We start from the raw sequence: 6,180 nt of genomic DNA, 5'->3' as shown, positions 1-6,180 counted from the left end.
CTTTCTGCTTCTCGTCCCCCTCAATATTGTTGGCCTGAAAAAAATAACACATGCACTCTGCGTATCGAACATAGAACATAGAACATTCAGCGCAGTACAGGCCCTTCGGCCCTCGATGTTGCGCCAATCTAAAGCCCATCTAACCTACACTATTCCAATATCATCCATATGTTTATCCAATGAACATTTAAATGCCCTTAATGTTGGCGAGTCCACTACTGTTGCAGGCAGGGCATTCCACGCCCTTACTACTCTCTGAGTAAAGAACCTACCTCTGACATCTGTCGTATATCTATCACCCCTCAATTTAAAGCTATGTCCCCCCGTGCTAGCCATCACCATCTGAGGAAAAAGGCTCTCACTGTCCACCCTATCTAATCCTCTGATCATCTTGTATGCCTCTATTAAGTCACCTCTTAACCTTCTTCTCTCTAACGAAAACAGCCTCAAGTCCCTCAGCCTTTCCTCATAAGACCTTCCCACCATACCAGGCAACATCCTGGTAAATCTCCTCTGCAACCTTTCCAATGCTTCCACATTCTTCCTAAAATGCGGCGACCAGAACTGTACGCAATATTCCAAGTGCAGCCGCACCAGAGTTTTGTACAGCTGCAACATGACCTCCTGGCTCCGAAACTCAATCCCTCTATCAATAAAAGCTAACACACCATACGCCTTCTTAACAACCCTATCAACCTGGGTGCCAACTTTCAGGGATCGATGCACATGGACACCGAGATCTCTCTGCTCATCCACACTACCAAGTATCTTACCATTAGCCCAGTACTCTGTATTCCTGTTACTCCTTCCAAAGTGAATCACTTCACACTTTTCCGCATTAAACTCCATTTGCCACCTCTCAGCCCAGCTCTGCAGCTTATCTATGTCCCTCTGCAACCTGCAACATCCTTCCACACTGTCCACAACTCCACTGACTTTACTGTCATCTGCAAATTTACTAACCCATCCAGGCTATTTATAAAAATGACAAACAGCAGTGGCCCGAAAACAGATCCTTGCGGTACACCACTAGTAACTGAACTCCAGGATGAACATTTCCCATCAACCACCACCCTCTGTCTTCTTACAGCTAGCCGATTTCTGATCCAAACCGCTAAATTGCCCTCAATCCCATGCGTCCGTATTTTCTGCAATAGCTTACCGTGGGGAACCTTATCAAATGCTTTACTGAAATCCATATACACCACATCAACTGCTTTACCCTCATCCACCTCTTTGGTCACCTTCTCAAAGAACTCAATAAGTTTACTGGCAGGACTTGCAGATAGTGAGGAACATTGTCAGAGGCTACAGAAGGATATAGATAGGCTGGAAATTTGGGCAAGGAAATGGCAGATGGAGTTCAATCCTGATAAATGCGAAGTGATGCATTTTGGTGGGAATAATGTAGGGAGGAACTACACGATAAATGGAAGAACCATAAAGGGTGTAGAGACGCAGAGGGACCTGGGTGTGCAAGTCCACAGATCTTTGAAGGTGACGTCACAGGTGGAGAAGGTGGTGAAGAAGGCATATGGCATGCTTGCCTTTATAGGACGGGGCATAGAGTATAAAAGTTGGGGTCTGATGTTGCAGATGTATAGAACGTTGGTTCGGCCGCATTTGGAATACTGCGCCCAGTTCTGGTCGCCACACTACCAGAAGGACGTGGAGGCTTTGGAGAGAGTACAGAGGAGGTTTACCAGGATGTTGCCTGGTATGGAGGGGCTTGGTTATGAGGAGAGATTGGGGAAACTGGGGTTGTTCTCCTTGGAAAGACGGAGGATGAGGGGAGACTTAATAGAGGTGTATAAAATTATGAAAGGCATAGATAGGGTGAACGGTGGGAAGCTTTTCCCCGGGTCGGTGGTGACGTTCACGAGGGGTCATAGGTTCAAGGTGAAGGGGGGGAGGTTTAACACAGATATCAGAAGGACATATTTTACACAGAGGGTCGTGGGGGCCTGGAATGTGTTGCCGGGCAAGGTGGTGGAGGCGGACACACTGGGAACGTTTAAGACTGATCTAGACAGCTATATGAACAGAGTGGGAATGGAGGGATACAAAAGAGTGGTTTAGTTTGGACCAGGGAGCGGCGCGGGCTAATTGTTCTTTGTTTCTCGTTTCAAGGCTTCATTCTATGATCAACTTGCTGGTGCCAGTACAGAGCGAGACTGCGGATAGTTGGGAACCTGTCTCGGGGGCAGGGAATTCATATGGTGTTCGTGGAAGTGGAAATGACTAGGGTTGGGAAGCATTTTCCGATCAGGGCCAGTGTGATCTCCTGGACTCGTTTCGATCGCCTCAGGGGGTCGGAGAGGAATTTCCCAGATTTTTTTTCCCCATATTGGCCCTGGGGTTTTTCACTCTGGGTTTTCGCCTCTCCCTGGAGATCACATGGTCTGGAATGGGGGGTGGGGGTGAGCTAATAGGTTGTGATGAACAAAGCATCGTAGCTGTGAGGGACAACTCGGTGGATAGGATATTAGTATGTAGATAGGCTGGAAAATTGGGCGGGGATCCTGGATTCAGGATTCAATCCTGGACCGGGGAGCGGCGTTTGGAGGGCCGAAGGGCCTGTTCCTGTGTTGTATTGTTCTTTGTTCTTTGTTCTTTGGTTTGTGAGGCAGGACCTACCCTTCACAAAACCGTGTTGACTATCCCGAATCAAATTATTCCTTTCTAGATGCTTATAAATCCTATCTCTTATAATCCTTTCCAAAACTTTGCCCACAACAGAAGTAAGGCTCACTGGTCTATAATTACCAGGGCTGTCTCTACTCCCCTTCTTGAACAAGGGGACAACATTTGCTATCCTCCAGTCTTCTGGCACTATTCCTGTAGACAATGACGACATAAAGATCAAAGCCAAAGGCTCTGCAATCTCCTCCCTAGCCTCCCAGAGAATCCTAGGATAAATCCCATCCGGTCCAGGGGACTTATCTATTTTCACACTTTCCAGAATTGCTAACACCTCCTCCTTATGAACCTCAATCCCGTCTAGTCCAATAGCCTGTATCTCAGTATTCTCCTCAACAACATTGTCTTTTTCCTGTGTGAATACTGACGAAAAATATTCATTTAGCACCTCTCCTATCTCTTCGGACTCCACGCACAACTTCCCACTACTGTCCTTGACTGGCCCTAATCTTACCCTAGTCATTCTTTTATTCCTGACATACCTATAGCAAGCTTTAGGGTTTTCCTTGATCCTACCTGCCAAAGACTTCTCATGTCCCCTCCTGGCTCTTCTTAGTTCTCTCTTTAGGTCCTTCCTGGCTAACTTGTAACTCTCAAGCGCCCTAACTGAGCCTTCACTTCTCATCTTTACATAAGTCTCCTTCTTCCTCAGTAACTTCTTCAGTAAACCACGGTTCCCTCGCTCGGCCACTTCCTCTCTGCCTGACAGGTACATACTTATCAAGGACACGCAGTAGCTGTTCCTTGAACACGCTCCACATTTCAATTGTGCCCATCCCCTGCAGTTTCCTTCCACATCCTATGCATCCTAAATCTCGCCTAATCGCATCATAATTTCCTTTCCTCCAGCTATAACTCTTGCCCTGCAGTTTATACCTATCCCTTTCCATCGCTAAAGTAACCGTAACCGAACTGTGGTCACTATCACCAAAGTGCTCACCTACCTCCAAATCTAACACCTGGTCTGGTTCATTACCCAGTACCAAATCCAATGTGGCCTCGCCTCTTGTTGGCCTATCTACATACTGTGTCAGGAAACCCTCCTGCACACATTGGACAAAAACTGACCCATCTAAAGTACTCAAATTATAGCGTTTCCAGTCAATATTTGTAAAGTTAAAGTCCCCCATAACAACTACCCTGTTACTTTCACTCCTATCCAGAATCATCTTTGCAATCCTTTCCTCTACATCTCTGGACCTTTCCGGAGGCCTATAGAAAACTCCCAAAAGGGTGACCTCTCCTTTCCTGTTTCTAACCTCAGCCCATACTACCTCAGTAGATGAGTCCTCGTCAAACGTCCTTTCTGCCACCGTAATACTGTCCTTGACTAACAATGCCACACCTCCCCCTCTTTTACCACCTTCCCTGATCTTACTGAAACATCTAAACCCCGGAACCTGCAACAACCATTCCTGGTTTCCTGCTGCTCTGGAAAAAACTCCGAAAAAAGTAAGTTAAAAACCAAACACTCTTAGCTTCCAGCTCTCCTCACAAGAATCGCTCCCCTCTCTGCCTGCTCCCCTGGAACAATATTGGGCCCAGTTCTCTATGCTTGCATCAGTGGCTTCAAGTTTACCAAAGAAAGGCATCTTTCTTCCTGGATGATTACTTTTGCCAACTGAAAGATGGTCTGGAGTGAAGAAAAAATTTGCTTTACTCCTCGTCGCCAACATAAATTTACCGAGGCCAATCTTCTGTTACTAATCACCCTTTATTTACACTGTGTTTGAAATGCCATTTAGTGGGTACAGAGTTCAGATCAGCCACGGGTCTTTTGACTGCTAGCCTGAGTGAAGCCAGATGGTTTTAAACCCCTGCTGCTTCTTCCCTATTGGCTGAGCCTCTATTCGCCTAATGGGGAACTCGTATTCTACAAGGTTCATGGAGAGATCTATTGATGATCTCCCATGGCCATCATAACAGACACAATCCTGTCAATTAAACTACCTGTCCTCCTGTTGCTTGTCATTTTCCTAACCAGGTCAGTAAATTGCATTCAATTCCATGAGCTTTAGTTCACAGTCTCTTGCGAGGGGATTTATCAGGTGCATTCTGATAGTCCATTCAGTCCCGAGTCATTGGAGCTGGAGGAGGCAGATTATGCCTCACATCCTCTTCACTAAAGCAGCAGCAATATCACCATCGTATGTCAACTTGCCAGAATCTGCAAAGCTTTGATCCCTTTGCTCATGCACTTACGGGTGATGATCTTCTCCCTTCTGAGACTGAAGACTTCACACACATAAGGATTCAGCAGAGGAATGACAGGAAAACCCTCACTACTATCCAGGGAATTGTTGATGGGTATGACAAAAAGAAGCTTGTCAAACACTTCAAAAAGCAATTTGCCTGCCACGGTACTGTGATTGAACATCCCGAGTAGGGTGAGGTAATCCAACTTCAAGAGGATAAACACAAGAACATCTGCAAGTTCCTGGCTGAGGTTAGCATCGTTAAGGAAGAGTAACTCAGGGTCCGTGATTTGTAACTGACAGTTTCTCTGTGTGCACCACAGCTAGATAATGACAGGCTCTGACGTACGGAATTGCACTCTTTGATTGCGGGAAGCCTGTATTTTGGCATCTAACTTTCACAATAGTGAGCAGGTCACAATCTTTCAGCTCCTGCAGCAAAATCTCAAGATAATTCTGCTTTCTTCCCAGTTACCTTTTAACCTGGCTTGCTTTTAAAAGCACGTTAGAACTCTTTGTACCTCTTTTCAGTAACGTATAATAAAATCCACTTGAGAAACTTAAATGAAAAATCGGCCCTGCTAAGTGTCTCCATTCGGACTCTCAGTCAAGCCCACCCTTGCCAGAAACAATGATGTGTCAGTCACTGAGGAGATGGCACCTGACAGTCTCCTTGCCAGAAATGAGAATGGGTCAACTCCTTTCAGAAAGTAAAGGTGAATAATCCAGTGAGCGATTGTCAACAGCACGACCTCACCACGCTCTCACTGAATGAAACCTTTGCTCCTGGGAAACAGACTTTGTTTGATTCCTTTACTCCCCTAAGCCTTGACCCCGTAGCACTGCTATCTGAATAATGGACTGTAATCAGAAATACAACTTACTGGTTGGAATTTTACCGCACCACCCACCACGGGAATTGGGGCGGGCGAGGGACGGGCATTGGGAAGGTCCGTTGACCTTGGGTGGGATTTTATGGTTTTGGGACGAGCGAGGCCATAAAATCCCATCCAATGCACTGGACACTGAAAAAAATAGTATCCTTAGACATTCCTCTGTTCACTACTTTAGTCACATCTTAAAAATATATATATTAAGTTTGTCAGACTTGACCTTCTTTTTATATGGGGTGGCACGGTGGCACTGCTGCCTCACAGCGCCAGGGACCTGGGTTTGATTCCCGGGTTGGGTCACTGTCTGTATGGAGTCTGCACATTCTCCTGGTGTCTGCGTGGGTTTCCTCTGGGTGCTCCAGTTTCCTCCCACAGTCTGAAAGACGTGCTGG

The 6,180-nt window shown here is 46.3% G+C and overlaps 1 pseudogene; it reads left to right on the top strand.

The window, feature by feature from the left end:
• Positions 1 to 4,849: 4,849 nt before the first annotated feature.
• LOC144499449 (eukaryotic translation initiation factor 1b pseudogene) lies at positions 4,850 to 5,191 on the top strand (annotated as a pseudogene).
• The last annotated feature ends 989 nt before the right edge of the window (positions 5,192 to 6,180 follow it).

The sequence above is a fragment of the Mustelus asterias genome, chromosome 10 (assembly GCF_964213995.1).
Source record: "Mustelus asterias chromosome 10, sMusAst1.hap1.1, whole genome shotgun sequence".
In the NCBI taxonomy this organism is placed as follows: Eukaryota; Metazoa; Chordata; class Chondrichthyes; order Carcharhiniformes; family Triakidae; genus Mustelus; species Mustelus asterias.
This window is presented reverse-complemented; position numbering and strand designations above follow the sequence as displayed.